Source organism: Palaemon carinicauda, unplaced genomic scaffold, assembly GCF_036898095.1.
Source record: "Palaemon carinicauda isolate YSFRI2023 unplaced genomic scaffold, ASM3689809v2 scaffold120, whole genome shotgun sequence".
Taxonomy (NCBI): domain Eukaryota; kingdom Metazoa; phylum Arthropoda; class Malacostraca; order Decapoda; family Palaemonidae; genus Palaemon; species Palaemon carinicauda.
Genome location: NW_027168705.1, coordinates 198,088 through 212,976, shown reverse-complemented (window position 1 = coordinate 212,976; position 14,889 = coordinate 198,088).

Sequence of the window (14,889 nt, the reverse complement as noted above, 5' to 3'; positions counted from 1 at the left end):
TTACCTCTTCTCTAACCATCCTTTACCTTCAGATCTCCCTGGACAATTCTATCCTGTTTGTAATACTAGGCAGGCAGTTCATTCTAATAGCCAGGCCTTCTCCATCATGAGGCTCAATACTACACAGTATTCTAGAAGTTTTATTCCAGATGTGACCAAGTTGTGGAATGATCTTCCTAATCTGCTGGTTGAATCAGTAGAACTTCAAATGTTCAAAGTTGCAGCAAATGTTTATTTGTTGAACAGGCTGATATAAGTCTTTTTTTATAGTTTATATATGACATATCTGTTTTGACATTACTGTTTTTAGAATGATTTATAGTTTCTGCTACTCAAAGTGTTTACTCCTTGCTTTGCGAGTTCATGGCCACGAACAAATTCATTTCATAGGCTGTGCGGGACCTAGAAATACCTTCATAACAGGTTATTATGCAATATGATCCTGGAGAACTGAGGTCTTTTTGAAACTGAACATTGCATTGAAGGTTTTGGGATCGTACGGAAGTACGTTCTGTGGTGTTGGACTTTCTTTACAACCCTTATATAAAAAAAAGGAGCCTTGGCAGTCTTACTCGGGTCTTCTATCATCACGAGGGTATAAACACTCAAGAGCTTGCATTGCCTAAAGTGGAGGGACCACATTAAATTTCAAGAACTTTTCTTTTGATAAAGCGTCAGAGGTAACTCAGTAAAATGCCTCATATTTTTGCATGCATTATCTGTTTAAGGTAGAGGCAGAATTTTTGGATGGCTGGTCTCTAGTACATATAGTAGTAGGGGAAGACCTATTCAAGTAATGGTTACAAAGTCCAGAGTAGAAAGCGAGTGGTAGGAATAGGAATAATTTAGAGAAAGATATTGGTTTCACTTTGGGCCCACTATGGTGTGGTATGCTGAGGACAGAGAACAATCTTGGAGGTTGCTCACTCAAGGCACTGTTAGCGGTACTTTCTATGACCGTTGGGTGCGTGTGGAACAATTCTCGCATCCACGTCTTTAATAAGAATACTCCAAATGCAGGACTGTGGAAATATTCAATCACTCTAGATTTATCAGCTAAATATGTTGTCTTTGAAAGGTTTCTTGGAAAAAAAACACTGTAGCAATCAAGGGAAGAAAAGTGAGGCTTTATATTGTCAAATCTACACCAGCAAACCAAGGACTATAATAGTCTTTTATTAGTAATGCTGAAGGTATTTCAAGGTGCAACCCTTCTTGGAAAACAGGTTGCTATAGCCCTTATAGTTTTGATAAGCAAGGCAGTATGGATTGGATAAAAACTGAAAATATCTACCAAAATTTCTATACTTACTACAGTATATAGCATTTTGAATGATTTTTTTATTGAATTAAAAATCTATTTTCATCATTTTTTATTAAATTTAATTATGGTAAACATGCTGGCAAGCTTGGAGATGTAAGTCGTACCTCTTATCATATAGGTAGTAATATTCATGACATAAAATCTTTTACGGAATAGTATTGGAATATTTATTCCAAGATGATGTATGATATAGTTGAATAAGAAATGTCATGGGACCTATAGTTCAGGAATCGGAGCCTCCATCTGTAGATAACGTTTTTACATTTCCAATTGACTGGATATGTCTATAACCTCTCGTGATGTGTACCAAAATTCACGAAGTTAACCGTACAGTACATATTTTTCACATGCTGTTATGTAATATAATTCCTAAGTTGATGCAACCATATGCCCTTTGACAACTGTAATGTCTGTTTGTGGTAAAATAGGAAACTTAGAGTATAATTTATAAGGTATTGTATTTTGGTACAAGGACTTCCATTATCAGATACTGTACTCGTGCTTGATAGGTGCATTGCAAATTGCAATAAAAGTACTAGAGAGAATTTATAGAATTGTGTGATTTGTAAATGATGGTTGCGCTAAACATCGTAATTGCTGTGATGAGTAGCAATATGTAAGCAGGGGAGCCCATGAATTTGTAGCAAGCCCTTCACCATCATCATCATCTCCTCCTACGCCTATTGACGCAAAGGGCCTAGGTTAGGTTTTGCCAGTCGTCTCTATTTTGAGCGTTTAGTTCGATGCTTTTCCATTCATCTCCTACTAGGCAGTATATCTTAGCAATCCATGTTTGCCATTGGTTATATAAGCAAGCCATTACAGAAAAAAATTCTGGTAAAAGGGATGGAAAAGATTACAGTAATATAGTAAATAAAATTTTCACTACAATATGACCACGATTGAATAAACCTACTCTACATTGAATGTAGGATTTACAGGAAACCTGCTGATATAATCGTACACAAATTTGTAGCCTGAAACGAGGGCATTGTTCATGTCAGACCATTGGTTTTCAGGAAGCCAGTCGGCAGAGTTATGGTACCTTGGATATCCCAGTAGGTATAAATAGCGACACAGTTACTCCAATTAATTGAGTAAGACATATTCGCAAGAAAAGGAAGTTGAACTGTTCAGCTCTTGGAGGTGTAAATGTTTTAATTCAGTCATAATGTCTTTTTACATTACACAATTTTCTCTCAAATTTCCACCTTCACAAAACCATTTGCTCATTACTCATCCTGTCATTTTGCATTTTCATGCTGCCCGTTAACTACACATAATGGAAATTTCTGAAAATGAGAGTTTTCATTAGGTTTGGACATGTAAGTTTGGCTAAAGTGCACACAGACTTTGTACAGTACTGTATTTACTTTACTGCAATGCACAAGTAACAGTCAGTATTGTAGTACTGCAAGTTTTTATACTGTTTTTTTTCAATATTAAACTTACCCGATAATCATGTAGCTGTCAACTCCGTTGCCCGACAGAATTCTACGGAAGGGATACGCCAGCGATCGCTATACAAGAGGGGGGTGTACTCACAAGCGCCACCTGTGGCCAGGTACTGCAGTACTTCTTGTTGACACCACTTCAATTTTTCCTCTGTCGTGCTTCCGGCAAGACGTTCATGGATACGCTTATAATTTTGGAGTCTTGTTCACGGTTTTTGGTGAAGTATTGCTCTAAGATTTCAGCTTTCGCTATTCAGGAAGTTTTATTATTAGCTTAGCTAACTTTTGGAATTAATTTGATTAATTATGGTGACGAAGAGAGTATGAACTCTCTTTCACCTTTAAATGGCCGACCCTTCCCTTAGACGGAAGTGTTGGTGTCTAAGAGAGTATAGACTCTCTTTCTTAATTTTGCTTAACAAAAGTTATAGATTTATTTTATATCTCTCCGCCTTTTATAGGCCTCTTCGATTAACTTCCTTTTATTATAAACTTATTAAAATTAATTTTTATATTTGTTTATATTCGACCTTTCCTAATAGTAGGCGGTCTTTTCTTGGTACCGAAGTTAATTAACATTGAGCCCGTCATTTCGGTTTTACCTGTTAACATATTATGCTATTTTAATGTTTTTGAAAGAATTTCTTTGATAGTCTCGTACTGTTTTCAAAGTTGAACTAACGTTTTGTTTTGTCTCTGCAGTTGTTGACGTTCAGAACGTTCAACTTGCGCTCTATCGTTACGATAGAGAGAGAATTTTCACGGTGTCACGTTGCAGTAAGAGTAACCGTGTCTAGCGTTTTGTTCATTCTTTCTTAACTTAATGGTTTTAATTCTAATAAAGGAACTTTTCATTTTGGGAAATATTTCAGTTTTTTCCTTTAACAATAATATGTTTTAACGATATATATGATTGGGCTCTTCTCTCAGGTTCTAAGTCAAGAGAGAGAGAGAGAGAGAGAGATAGAGACGGAGGGAGAAAGAGGAGGATAAACGTTTCGTTCAAGCGAGTAACGTTGTTATCGTTTTTGCTCTTCTCCCTAGTCTCTTTAGGGGAAGAAGGTAAACGTTTCTAGAGTTTTTTCTTGTTCTCAAGCTTTATGCGGTGAGAGATTTTAAACGTAGTTTATTTGATCTAGTGTTTAGTCTCTTTCCAGCCACTGAATTATTTATCTTTCATTAGATTTTTCTGTTACATTGTAATTCTGTTTTCGCAATCACTAACTTTTGAGAAAGGATAGAATTGCGTGTTTCAGGTACAAACCACTTAAAGTTTCGAGTTCAGTGAAATAAGTGCAAACAGAAAATCAAAAGTGATAAGTGATTAGCGCAAAGTGTGTCAGTGTTGTGCGTGAGGGTACTTCTGTGCGTGCCAGTCGTCCTCCCAGTCCGGGACCTCTTGCAAGCTCCCAAGCCCAGGGGAGAAGCAATGTCGAAGGGCAAAAGGGTTCGGCAGGCCTTGATCGGCGCACAGAAGTATCCTTGGTGGTTGCGGGCTTGTCTTACAGAGACCGTCACTCCCACCCGCAGACGATTGAGCCCTTATTTTGCTCGTCTGCAGAAGAAATTTCGGGGAGAAAACGCTGGTCTCAGGTCTCAAGACCTCTTAAACGTAAAGTCCAGACCTATGCCAGACGTACGAAGTTAGAGTTCAACAACCCGGATGCAGTCATTGGGTTAGCTCTGACTCTCCTCAGTCATCAGGTGACTGCACACCGCCTAAGAGAGGTAAGGCGATGCCTCAACAGACCTCATCTTCTATTAAGGCTTTGCCTCAACAGACCTTATCGTCTGTTGATCCCAAGACGACTTTGCTGCAGTCCATGCAGTCGCAGCTTGCGGTCTTAATGCGTGAGTTTCAGGCTGAGAAGGTTACACCTCCTCCTGCGAACGCTCCGCCTCTCCGCAGTCCAGTCTGCCAGGCGTACGAAGTTGAGGTTCCTCAGGCTACCTTACCGCGTTCTGAGTTGCCAGTTTCCAGCGGTGTGCAGCAACCTCCGCCTCCTCCTGCGAGAGCTCCGCCTCACCGCAGTCCAGTCTGCCAGGCGTACGAAGTTGAGGTTCCTCAGGCTACCTTACCGCGTTCTGAGTTGCCAGTTACCAGCGTTGTGCAGCAACCTTAACCTTCCTTAAGGCAACCTCAGCAATGGGAGCAGGAGTCTTATGCCTTACTTCCTCCGCTTCCGCTTGCGGTTCCACCAGCGAGGCAACAATCTCTTGAGGTACGACAACCTCTTCCATCAATGAGGCAGCCACCTCATCACTTTGCTGTAGCGACCTCACTCAAGGCAAGAGTCTCAACTCCTTAGGCTAGCACCTCAGGAACCTCAACTCGCGAGACAAGAACTGCGTTCTGCGCAGCCGCTACCTCAACTCTCGCAGCTCACACCTCAGGAACCTTAACTCGTTCCTCAGGAACCTGCTACTGCGCATCCGCAACCCTTACAGCAAGCGCAACTCTTGAGGCAGCAACCTCATGCTATGAGTCAGCCACCTCAACGCATGCATCTGCCACTTTTTCCTCAACTTGAGCTTCTTCCCATTCAACTTGGGAATAACAAATGACAATAATAACACCTCATTACTTTCATAACTTGCATTTGTAATCATATACATGTATGCCTACACAAACATTATGATAATGGAGGTTATTTGTATTACTTATATAAAAATATATATGTATTCCTTGCAATATATTTTTAACAAATCGCAAAATATGGCAAAAATATCTTCTAAACAAAAATGAATCATGAGTTATGAATGTAAGGTAATATTATGTTGATATTAAACCCCATGCAAGCATACATGAAGTAATGCAGTGTTGCCAACAGGGCGAGTTTCCCTTTCCTGAGGTGAAGTAGATTATAGTACATTTAGTGTAGCTTAATTCTACGATTATCATGCCGGCTATCAAATTCATCAACAAAACAGTCTAAATCAATTCCCTCGGCACGTGCACTTTCAATGGACGGTAATGCGATATTACTCACTCTAGCACTAGTCATGGAATTTCTGAGAAATGTTACACGCCATGTAACACGCTCTGCTTACCTTACAGCATGCTCTACATACAGCATGCTCTGCATACAGCATGCTCTGCATACAACATGCTCTGCATACCGCATGCTTCTCAGTCACACATCTTTGGTTGTTGCCAACTCACTAGACTGTCAAGCAGTTTCATAACGTTGCCTTCTAGTCTGCTGCTTTTGCACCAGTGAAACCCTCACTGAGAGAACTTAGCTTTTCTCGGATATGGTCCCTGTAGATGAGAAAGTGCTTTTCTCCCTCATTCTGATATTCCCTTGAGGACTCTGTCATTTGGAGAGGAGCCTTTAGCTGTGTAGCCTCCTATGGACTTTTATTTAAGCATAACATGCTCCCAGGGAAGGTAATGGTTCCACTTCAGTCGCTAACCCCGTCTGTTACCACACCTGCTCCCGTAGACCTTGAGCTGTGTTGCAAGACATGCAGTCCAAGCTTAGTCCTTGTTAGAGGATTTTTTTTGTTTACGGAGTCAGTGTGTCACTGGGAAGACGTTCAACAACCAGCAGAAGTGACTTGTTGTGACGCAGTGCGGCAACCTCAGCAACCCGATAAGGAGTTGTCTGTACGACCCAGACAGTCTAGACAGCTTCGGGTTGTCACTGTACTTCCTCGCTTCCCCATGGTTGACAGTTCACAGACTGTGCAGCAGTACCATGATCTTGTGTCCGGCTCCGTCAGACGACTGGCTTTTAAGAGCTCCCACAAGTCGTCGCTGTCTGGAGATTCTCAGATGGACTATGGATCTGACCAAGGAACTGAGCCTCCTGGTCAATTTTGAGGAGTCTCAGCTCGTCCCATCCCAGACCATTGTCTCCCTGGGTATGGATCTTCAGAGTCGAGCTTTTCGGGCTTTTCCGTCGGCCCCAAGGATCTTCCAAGCCCTAGAATGCATCCAGAGCATGCTGAGAAGGAACCGATGCTCAGTCAGGTAGTGGATGAGTCTAACAGGGACACTTTCATCGCTGGCCCGGTTCATCGTGTTAGGGAGACTCCACCTCCCCCCCTTCAGTATCATCTAGCTGCTCACTGGATAAAGGACATGACGCTAGAGACGGTCTCAGTTCCTGTTTCCGAAGAGAGGAGGTCTTCTCTCGCGTGGTGTAAGAACAGCTTTCTTCTTAAGGAAGTCTATCTTTGGCTGTTCAGAAACCCGACCGCCTTCTCCTCTCGGACGCATCAGACACGGGCTGGGGTGCGACTTTGGACGGACAGGAATGCTCGGGAACATGGAATCAGGAACAAAGGACACTTCACATCAATTGCAAGGAGTTGTTGGCGGTTCTTCTGGCCTTGATAAACTTCAAGTCCCTCCAGCTTAACAAAGTGGTGGAGGTGGACTCTGACAACACCACAGCCCTGGCTTACATCTTCAAGCAGGGAGGGACTCTTTCGTGAAGTTGTTCTAGATCGCAAGGGACCTCCTCATCTGGTCTAAAGATCGAAAGCTCACGCTGGTAACGAGGTTCATTCAGGGCGGTATGAATGTCATGGCAGATCACCTCAGCCGGAAGGGTCAGGTCATCCCCACAGAGTGGACCCTTCACAAGAATGTTTGCAGCAGACTTTGGGCCCTGTGGGGTCAGCCAACCATAGATCTGTTCGCTACCTCGATAACCTAGAGACTCCTGTTGTATTGTTCTCCGATTCCAGACCCAGCAGCAGTTCACGTGGATGCTTTTCTGCTGGATTGGTTCCATCTCGACCTGTATGCATTCCCGCCGTTCAAGATTGTCAACAGGGTACTTCAGAAGTTCTCCTCTCGCAAAGGGACACGGCTGACGTTGGTTGGCTCCGCTCTGGCCCGCGAGAGAATGGTTCTTAGAGGTACTGCAATGGCTGGTCGACATTCCCAGGACTCTTCCTCTAGGAGTGAACCTTCTACGTCTACCTCACGTAAAGAAGGTACACCCAAACCTCCACGCTCTTCGTCTGACTGCCTTCAGACTTTCGAAAGACTCTCAAGAGCTAGGGGCTTTTCGAAGGAGGCAGCCAGAGCGATTGCCAAAGCAAGGAGAACATCCACTCTCAGAATCTATCAGTCTCAAGGGGAAGTCTTCCGTAGCTGGTACAAGACCAATGCAGTTTCCTCAACCAGTACCACTGTAACCCAGATTGCTGACTTCCTGTTATATCTAAGGAAAGTAAGATCCCTTTCAGCTCCTAAGATAAAGGGTTACAGAAGTATGTTGGCAGCGGTTTTCCGCCACAGAGGCTTGGATCTTTCCACCAACAAAGATCTACAGGACCTCCCTAGGTCTTTTGAGACCTCAAAGGAACGTCGGTTGTCCACTCCAGGCTGGAATCTAGACGTGGTCCTAAGGTTCCTTATGTCATCAAGATTTGAACCTCTCCAATCAGCCTCTTTTTAGGACCTCACATTAAAAACTCTTTTCCTCGTGTGCTTGACAACAGCTAAAAGAGTAAGTGAGATCCACACCTTCAGCAGGATCATTGTTTTCACATCTGAAACGGCTACATGTTCCTTGCAGCTCGGTTTTTGCTAAACGAGCTTCCTTCACGTCCTTGGCCTAAGTCGTTCGAGATCCCAAGCCTGTCCAGCTTGGTGGGGAATGAACTGGAGAGAGTACTTTGCCCAGTTAGAGCTCTTAGGTACTATCTAAAAAGGTCTTAACCTTTACGAGGACAATCAGAAGCCTTATGGTGTGCTATCAAGAAACCTTCTTTTCCAAGTTCTAAGAACTCAGTTTCTTACTATTCAGGCTTCTGATTAGAGAAGCACATTCTCATCTGAAGGAAGAAGACCTTGCTTTGCTGAAGGTAAGGACACATGAAGTGAGAGCTGTGGCTACTTCAGTGGCCTTCAAACAGAGCCATTCTCTGCAGAGTGTTATGGATGCAACCTATTGGAGAAGCAAGTCAGTGTTCGCATCATTCTATCTCAAAGATGTCCAGTCTCTTTACGAGTACTGCTACACCCTGGGACCATTCGTAGCAACGAATGCAGTAGTAGGCGAGGGCTCAGCCACTACATTCCCATAATCCCATAACCTTTTAACCTTTCTCTTGAATACTTTTTATGGGTTTTACGGTCGGCTAAGAAGCCTTCCACATCCTTGTTGATTTGGCGGGTGGTCAATTCTTTCTTGAGAAGCGCCGAGGTTAAAGGTTGTGATGAGGTCCTTTAGTATGGGTTGCAGCCCTTGATACTTCAGCACCTTAGAGTTGTTCAGCCTCCTAAGAGGAACGCTGCGCTCAGTAAGGAAGACGAACTTATTTAAGGCAGAGTAATGGCTCAAGTCAACTTCCTTACCAGGTACTTGTAATTTCATTGTTATTTTGAATAACTGATAATATGAAATACGGGATACTTAGCTTCTTGATATACATGTACACTGGTTTTCACCCACCTCCCTGGGTGTGAATCAGCTACATGATTATCGGGTAAGTTTAATATTGAAAAATGTTATTTTCATTAGTAAAATAAATTTTTGAATATACTTACCCGATAATCATGATTTAATTGACCCACCCTTCCTCCCCATAGAACCAGTGGACCGAGGAAAAATTGAAGTGGTGTCAACAAGAAGTACTGCAGTACCTGGCCACAGGTGGCGCTTGTGAGTACACCCCCCTCTTGTATAGCGATCGCTGGCGTATCCCTTCCGTAGAATTCTGTCGGGCAACGGAGTTGACAGCTACATGATTATCGGGTAAGTATATTCAAAAATTTATTTTACTAATGAAAATAACTTTTTTTTTTTTTTTTAAATATATACTGTATTTCAAGCATGCGTTATCTGCTTGTGTCCTCAATACATGGCTAAATAATAACAACTCATCATCTCCTCCTACACCTATTAACGCAAAGGGCCTCGGAGGATTCGTTGGCTAGATTCATCAAATGATAGCCAGTTCCTTTTGATGCACAGTGCCTATCTTCCCAAGACAAGTGACCCCTGCTGGTCCAATACTAATTCCAGTAAGATCATCCGCCAGGCATCAGGAGTAGTAGCCGAAGAGACAGTTTGTACCTCGCCTTAAACCACATTTGTCACCCTGCTGCCAGTGACTTCATCAAGATTAGGGGGTCATTTCCTCCGCAACCAAAGTTTTCTCATCTGCTTATATAACCGTTGGTAAACATGGATTGCTAAGATGTATCGCATCGCACCTTAAACTCAATCAACAAGCCATTCAATTTGGTTGTTGATTAAAAGTATTTTAGATACTTGTTTTTTGTGGGTATGGTACATCTTTCAGCAGCTAGTACAACGTAGACACTGGACTGAGGGAAATTAGTTCTCTGAATGAATTTCATCTTCTGCCTTCCAATCTGTTAATTCACTTGCTTTTGATGGCTCTTATTAACTTATTCCATTTTGGGGGATCTGTTGCGTTTAGTCTCTAGCCCTACTTCATTCTTACCCTTCCGAGGGACAAATATTCCTCGTTTCTTTCTCCCATCTTGCTCTCTTACCTCTGTACTCCATATGGGCCAAGTTTCTTTAATCCAATTTTAATCCTATTGAGGTGTTTGTGGTCATGAATTGTCCTGCAACAAAATTCTCATTTTCATTTTTGGTCGCCTTGATCTTTTTGAGTTTGATGGGATTGTGATCTTGAACGTCTTAATTTTGAATTGCTGATCATTCATTCATTTACTTTTCTTCTGTTTTAATTTAATTTCTATTTTCCTGGTGCTTATACGTGGGAACCTTACGCACTACAAGATTTACAAGATCTGTTTGTCGAATATATTCTTATGGATTTAGAGTATCACACAGTGTCTATCTATCTATATACCAAGGCACTTCCCCCAATTTTGGGGGGTAGCCGACACCAACAATGAAACAAAACAAAAAGGGGACCTCTACTCTCTATGTTCCTTCAGCCTAATCAGGGACCCAACCGAGTTCAGCTGGTACTGCTAGGGTGCCACAGCCCAACCTCCCACATTTCCACCACAGATGAAGCTTCATAATGCTGACTCCCCTACTGCTGCTACCTCCGCGGTCATCTAAGGCCCCGGAGGAAGCAGCAGGGCCTACTGGAACTGCGTCACAATCGCTCGCCATTCATTCCTATTTCTAGCACGCTCTCTTGCCTCTCTCACATCTATCCTCCTATCACCCAGAGCTTTCTTCACACCATCCATCCACCCAAACCTTGGCCTTCCTCTTGTACTTCTCCCATCAACTCTTGCATTCATCACCTTCTTTAGCAGACAACCATTTTCCATTCTCACAACATGGCCAAACCACCTCAACACATTCATATCCACTCTAGCCGCTAACTCATTTCTTACACCCGTTCTCTCCCTCACCACTTCGTTCCTAACCCTATCTACTCGAGATACACCAGCCATACTCCTCAGACACTTCATCTCAAACACATTCAATTTCTGTCTCCATCACTTTCATTCCCCACGACTCCGATCCATACATCACAGTTGGTACAATCACTTTCTCATATAGAACTCTCTTTACATTCATGCCCAACCCTCTATTTTTTACTACTCCCTTAACTGCCCCCAACACTTTGCAACCTTCATTCACTCTCTGACGTACATCTGCTTCCACTCCACCATTTGCTGCAACAATAGACCCCAAGTACTTAAACTGATCCACCTCCTCAAGTAACTCTCCATTCAACATGACATTCAACCTTGCACCACCTTCCCTTCTCGTACATCTCATAACCTTACTCTTACCCACATTAACTCTCAACTTCCTTCTCTCACACACCCTTCCAAATTCTGTCACTAGTCGGTCAAGCTTCTCTTCTGTGTCTGCTACCAGTACAGTATCATCCGCAAACAACAACTGATTTACCTCCCATTCATGGTCATTCTCGCCTACCAGTTTTAATCCTCGTCCAAGCACTCGAGCATTCACCTCTCTCACCACTCCATCAACATACAAGTTAAACAACCACGGCGACATCACACATCCCTGTCTCAGCCCCACTCTCACCGGAAACCAATCACTCACTTCATTTCCTATTCTAACACATGCTTTACTACCTTTGTATAAACTTTTCACTGCTTGCAACAACCTTCCACCAACTTCATATAACCTCATCACATCCCACATTGCTTCCCTATCAACTCTATCATATGCTTTCTCCAGATCCATAAACGCAACATACACCTCCTTACCTTTTGCTAAATATTTCTCGCATATCTGCCTAACTGTAAAAATCTGATTCATACAACCCCTACCTCTTCTAAAACCACCCTGTACTTCCAAGATTGCATTCTCTGTTTTATCCTTAATCCTATTAATCAGTACTCTACCATACACTTTTCCAACTACACTCAACAAACTAATACCTCTTGAATTACAACACTCATGCACATCTCCCTTACCCTTATATAGTGGTACAATACATGCACAAACCCAATCTACTGGTACCATTGACAACACAAAACACATATTAAACAATCTCACCAACCATTCAAGTACAGTCACACCCCCTTCCTTTAACATCTCAGCTTTCACACCGTCCATACCAGATGCTTTTCCTACTCTCGTTTCATCTAGTGCTCTCCTCACTTCCTCTATTGTTATCTCTCTCTCATTCTCACCTCCCATCACTGGCACCTCAACACCTGGAACAGCAATTATATCTGCCTCCCTATTATCCTCAACATTCAGCAAACTTTCAAAATATTCCGCCCACCTTTTCCTTGCCTCCTCTCCTTTTAACAACCTTCCATTTCCATCTTTCACTGTCTCTTCAATTCTTGCACCAGCCTTCCTTACTCTCTTCACTTCTTTCCAAAACTTCTTCTTATTCTCTTCATATGACTGACCCAATCCCTGACCCCACCTCAGGTCAGCTGCCCTCTTTGCCTCACGTACCTTGCGCTTTACTTCCACCTTTTTCTCTCTATATTTTTCATACTTCTCTATACTATTACTCTGCAGCCATTCTTCAAAAGCCCTCTTTTTCTCTTCCACTTTCACCTTCACTCCTTCATTCCACCATTCACTGCCCTTCCTCATGCTGCCTCCAACAACCTTCTTGCCACATACATCACTTGCAATCCCAACAAAATTTTCTTTTACTAACTTCCATTCCTCCTCTAAATTACCAGTTTCTCTTACTCTCACCTCATCATATGCCATTTTCAACCTTTCCTGATATTTACTTTTTACCCCCGGTTTTATTAGCTCTTCAATCCTCACTACCTCCCTTTTACATCCACCTACTCTATTCCCCCACTCTTTTGCTACAACTAATTTTCCTTCCACCAAAAAATGATCAGACATACCGTTAGCCATACCCCTAAACACGTGCACGTCTTTCAATCTTCCAAACATTCTTTTAGTTACCAACACATAATCCATTAATGCCCTTTCTACTACTCTTCCATTTGCCACTCTTACCCACGTATACTTATTCTTATCTTTCTTTTTAAAGAAGCTAGCACCTATTACCATCTCTTGTTCAACACACATGTCTACCAGTCTCTCACCACTCTCATTTTCACCTGGTACGCCATACTTACCAATGACACCTTCTACCTCTCCAGCGCCCACTCTAGCATTTAAGTCACCCATAACAACTACATAATTCCTTCTACCCAGTCCTTCTACACACCTAGTTAAATCATTCCAGAACTCATTCCGATCTTCTTCACTTTTCTCACTACCTGGCCCATACGCACTGACAAACGCCCAACATTCCCTACCCAACCTAACCCTTACCCACATTAACCTAGATGATATCTCCTTCCATTCCACTACTTTACCTGTCATCCATTCACTCAGCAATAACGCCACACCCTCTCTCGCTCTTCCCCTTTCAATCTCAGACACTCTACCAGACATTTCACCAAACATCACTTCACCCTTTCCTTTCATCTTTGTCTCACACAAGGCCAATACATCCATCCTTCTACTTCTAAACATACTTCCAATCTCACATCTTTTACTCTCTATCGTACTACATCCACGCACATTTAAACACCCCAAAACTAGAGTGCGGGGAGCAGTCACTCTCCCCCCAGCTCCATCTCCTTGTCGATGTCTCGCAGGAATTTTTTACAGGAGAGGGGGTTCCCAGCCCCCTCGTCCCGTCCCTTTTAGTCGCCTCTTACGACACGCAGGGATAACGTTGGCGCTATTCTAATTTTTATATGCCCCCCGCGGCCACAGGGGGCATATTGTATTGTATTGTATTTTAATTGTCAAATCCACGTTATCAGAGCACCTAGAAAGCACGAAAGTCTTCCGTTTCTTTTGAAAGCCTTAACCCTTTTACCCCCAAGCTATTTGGAACTTTCCAACCCTTAACCCCCAGGCATTCTTTTTTTCAAGCACATTTTGCAATATATTTTTTTTAAATTGTTCTAACAGCCTTAATTTTTGTCATAGAGAGGTCAGGTTGGTCTCATTCTTTTGGAAAATGCCTGAAGTTTCTCATTAACTTAACAAAAATATGCAAAAAATGTAAATAGCAGTTTTTTGCAAGGACATACCGGTACGTCCATGGGGAGGTAAAGGGATGAGTTTTGTGAGACGTACCAGTACGTCCATTGTGGGTAAAAGGGTTAGTATCTTGTCTTTCGAATGTCTAGTGGAGAGCTTGTTGTATAGTTTTAGGGCTTTATGTTTGAAATTTCTAGAACCTACAGTAGATATACATCTTGGATCCAATAATTTAAAACCATTTGTAACTATTTTTGTATCTACAAAATTTATTGGCTGTACAATGTTTAGAAATTCCTTTGGATTTTTGGTTGTCTGGCTCTGATAATTTGATGGGTTGTTGCACATACAGTATCTAAAAAATTTCTCTAGGTTCAATAGCCAGTGTAATTCAACTAGTATTGGAGTGATCCTTTCTCAGGGTAGGACACCTTTTTATGAGTGTTGCTTCTCTGTTTATCATGTTTTGTAATTCCATAAGTTTCACTTAGGGTAGATTGTAGTGGGTGAAGTTTCAGTAGTTAATTGATTCTTTTGTATGATAGATTTTTTATGGTTATTCTCTCATTTACTCTGTTTTATAAGAATTACTTGTTAGCCTCTTTATTTTGAATTGTTGTGTTTGGCTAATGATAAGTGAAGTTGACTGTGAACGAATAAATACGGC